We start from the raw sequence: 4446 nt of genomic DNA on the forward strand, positions 1-4446 counted from the left end.
AATTATTTTTTGTGTTTTTTTTTTTTTTTTTTTTTTTTTTTTTTTTTAGTATATGCTTTTACATTCCCTCCTTGGAGAGGATGGAAGAAGAGCAGCCATGATGGAGAAGTTCAAGTTCACCGCAAAAGGAAAATAAGTTAGTGGAACACATGAGACAGAGATATGTCAAGCCCATGGCCCCTTATCCAGTTAACAGGAAATCAAAGGCCTCATCCTCACATGATAGCGATAAGGAGAGATTCAAATGTGAATGCTGCTGTTGCCAGATGTATAAGGGGAGCACTTCTGGAATGTCAACCGGGAGGAGGACAGTAACCACTCATTCTTCCTCCTGGGATAAGCTAATACAAGAATTCAGTAACTTGACGCTCAGCCATGGTAACATCCAGTCCCCTCTTCTACAAGAAAGGGTACAAGAGAGAGATGAGGAGAGTCCTACAAAGCAACAGCAGGAAAGCAAAAGGATGTTTCAGAGGTAGCTCCCGGACGAATGAACACAACAACTCTGAAACTATCATCTATGGGTGAAGGAAGGTCAGGACTGATGGGGTCAAGTGTGTCAACATCGTCAGCTCTTTGGGTGGAACCCTTTAGGGAGCACGGTCAGGAGGAGTAACAGCATCCAGCCTTATGACAAAGAATTCCATCAGCTGGCAATTCAATCCAGTCTTAGAAACCCAGCAATTTTTCTTCTAGTAATTTTAGCAGCACCCTGGGGAGTGCTGGGAGGAGTTGCTCTTTGGCAAGAGCCACTGGGTAGCAACGATTGTATACTCTCCATAAGAGCTTTCCTATGGTGCAAGCTGCCATTTGTCCTCCCCGGGATTCAGCCTCGCCTCCCTTACCTTGTTGCTCATAAGGAATAAACTGGCTATGTAGTATTTCTGATGTGCTGTTTTTGAAATGCTTTCATGCCATTTTATCTATTGGATCCAGAAAGAAGTACTAGGTCTGACGAAATGTACGTGCACGCGCGTGCTTTTTACTCATGCTTGAGAAATGGCAAAAATAGTGGCACTCTTCACTTAATTTCTCCCAAGATAGTTGTATCTTACATAACTGTACTACTATATCAAAACCAAGAAACTGACATTGGCACAGTATGTGTGTACACTTGTATGCCATCTTCTCATATGTGTAGATTTGTGCAACAATCATTGCAATTAAGTTACAAAACTGTTCCATCACCACTAAGGTCTTAATAAAACTCTTCCCCATCTCTACAATTGTTTCAGTTCGAGAATGTTACATGAAAAGGAATCAAACACTATGTGACCTTTAGAGGTTGACCCTTTTCACTCTGCACAATGTCCTTGAGGTCCATACGATTGGTGCGTATCAAAAGTCTACTCCTTTTTATCTCTGAGTAGCATTCCATAGTATAGCTGTATCATAGTTTCTTCATCCACTGACCTGTTGGTGGACATTCTTGCTTTTGGACAAAAATTTTCATTTCTCTATGATGAAGACCCAGGAGTGCAATTTCCAGATGACATGGTAAGTATAGGTTTAGTTTTGTTAAAGAAACTGCAAAGTTCATTTTTAGATAGCTGTTCCATTTTACATACTATCACCAGTGAATGAGACATCCAGTTTCTCTCCATCCTCTCCAGCATTTGATGATGTTGTTGGTTTTTGTTTTTAGTTTAGCTGTCCTGGTAGTTGTCTGCTGTCATCTCATCAGAACTCCTGGTAGACTCCTCCAACTCCTGTACCATCTACACCCACTCTTTTTCTTTGTTTTGTCTGTCTGTTTTGTGTTTGTTTGTTTGTTTTAAGAGTAAAACTGTATGTCTTTATTCAACATAGAATGAGTCATTAAGATAAAATACAGTTTGTCCGCGCGCAGAAACATTACACATTCAACTCTGAAGAAGGTAGTCTTTATATGACAAATAAAAGGAATAGGCTAAAAGTGAGGGGAATAAAGACAGTAGTGAGAAGAAGCTAAACGGCAGTTTTACCTGTCAAAGTGCTAAGGCCTATGTGCACAAAGGTTTTAAAATAAGCGGGACCAACATAAGTTCATTTCTTCCATTCTGATTTCTCTTGGTGCTGGTGAAGGGTGTGATGCCCTACTTGTGTCCTTAGGTTGCTGTAAATGATATTCTGTAGGGATATTCTGTCTCTTGCATTCAGACTCATCCCTCCTAGCACAATGAGCAATGTGCTAGGGATACATTGTATTACATTCTGAAACCACCCTCCCTGCATTCCAGTCTCTGGTCTGCTATTTAAATGCCCTGTGACCCTTTGCAAACCACCCAAGTTCTTTATGCTTCAGTGTTCTCATCTGAGATAAGGTCATATTTATATTACCAAACACAGAGGGTTGCAACTCTTAAGAACTAAATGCAATCACATCGATAAAAGTGCAAGAAATGTTTCCTACTACAATAATTTTACTGAAGATGTCATGGAGGTAGGAGTGATATGTTTTAAAGGTTTGCTGTGATGATCAAATGAGACAAAATAGATGATGTTAATAGAATACTACAAATCATTAGCTCTATACCCTTACATATACCTACTGTGATGTGTAATGTAAAATGTCCCATAATATAGTTTGTGCAGCAATTTGTTTTATCTATGGATTGATCAGATCATGCTGTTTGATTTAAAAGTATATACTAACAACAAAACAAAGTATATACTAAATAAAAATATTTGTTGTTACACCTGAAAGATAAACTCTCAAACTTACTGTTTGAGTCTTGGGAAATAGTACTCTAAACCCTACACCATGTTGAGTACTGTGCCAGCTATGGATTCCCACAGAAAAACTACTCATGTTCTAGTCATTGAACACCTCACAGCTGGCTAGACAGACTTGCAAGGCATCTAATAAATAAAAGGCACACATATTGTATCTATAAAGATAAATTCTACTTTATCCTCTGATGGGAATGGAAATGATGTTCCTCTTTATGACACGTCCACAAGATCAGTTAGTTCAACAAACACCTTCATTAATGCCTGCCGGATTTCAAGCAGTGTCCTGGATGCTGAAGGTGGTGGTATTGAGGAAAAAGACTATAAACAATCAATGTAATGAATCCCTAAATTACACGATATGTTAGAATGTGTTACGCGTTATAGAAAAGGGGAGGAGGTTAGAACAAGCAAAGGAAATTTGGAGTTTGGCAAAAGACTTGGTGGGCTCTACTTATAATAATAAGCAGAGGGCCCAGAGTAAGCCCTATCGAGAAGGTGACATTTTAACAAACGCGTGAAGGGGAAGAGGGGTCAGCCAAGCAGGTATCTGGGGCCAGGGCTGTGCAGGCGGAGGGAACAACTGGGAAAACACCTCTAAGGTGGGACCTGTGAGACACAGTACAGATACTGCAAGGGGGCCAGGGCTGCCAGGAATGGGAGTGGGAGCTGAGCTGAAGGAAGGCAGCCAGGAAGGTGGGGTGGGGGTAGGAGTGGGTGTAAGGGTGGGGGCATGTAGAATCCTGCTGGGCCAACTAGCTAGACAGGAAAGGATAAACAAGAGCATCAAATGCTATAGGAGTCTGCGAGGCTGCAGAGTTTGGGCAAAGGAGAAACACAGGAAGAGCCGTCAGAGAACTGGAGGGTTTGAGCAAAAAGCTACTAGGACACCCAGGTGAGGCTGAAATGGTTCACCTGGACTGGACCCACACAGTTATCTGTGTGTTCCTGTCACCACCTCTCCTCTGTGGACATTGTGCTGTAGCCCCAGAACTACACACTCACTTAACAGACCTGAGGTCATTCGGCAGGCCTGGTCCTGAACAGACCTTTGTGGGAGGCCTACGATGTGTACTGGCCTCAGGACACGTGGGGACCTTTGGATGAGCTGACCAATGTGGTGCTACTGGGAGGCTATGTCTTGCCTGAAAGAGGAACAGGAAGGTTGGGCGACACGTATTATAAGAAGTGTGTAGCCTCCTTTGTCAGGAGTTCAGGAATTAGGAATGGGTTGAATGACACAGTCCTCTTTCTCCACCCCAACAGAATAGAATCTGACCACAGATGTGTCCTTGGTTCACTCAATCCCCCTGTATCATTTCTAGGGCAGAAAAAACTGCTACAGTGATAACGTCCCATGTCTGGCCAAGTACCTGGGATCAGGGTCCTTCACCCACCGAATAATCAAGGTCTAAGTGCCACCTGGACAGCATGTCTCCATGTACTGGACACAGTTTGGGGATGCAGGGATGGATTAGGTGGTGTACTGGTGGGCAGGTGACCCCAGCTCTGATGTGTTGTGAGGAAAGGGACGGTAAACTTTAAATCCTGGGGCCCCAGGAAGACAGAGGTGGGTGTTGTGGCACGAGATATCATGAAGACCGAGACCACCGAGAAAGTAAAGTTTTAGGAGCTTTTATTCCTGGCCAGAGACTGCCATCCTGGCCAGGGACTGCCACCTCTGCCACTGGCAGGTAGCGTTTGGGATGACAGCCCCGATCCACAGCTTTGCAG

General features: G+C 43.1%; 1 pseudogene; it reads left to right on the plus strand.

Moving 5' to 3' along the window:
- The first annotated feature begins 80 nt into the window (after positions 1 to 80).
- On the plus strand, positions 81 to 835 carry LOC102471249 (protein FAM156A/FAM156B-like; annotated as a pseudogene).
- The last annotated feature ends 3611 nt before the right edge of the window (positions 836 to 4446 follow it).

Source organism: Tupaia chinensis, unplaced genomic scaffold (assembly GCF_000334495.1).
Source record: "Tupaia chinensis unplaced genomic scaffold, TupChi_1.0 Scaffold143768_1, whole genome shotgun sequence".
NCBI lineage: Eukaryota > Metazoa > Chordata > Mammalia > Scandentia > Tupaiidae > Tupaia > Tupaia belangeri.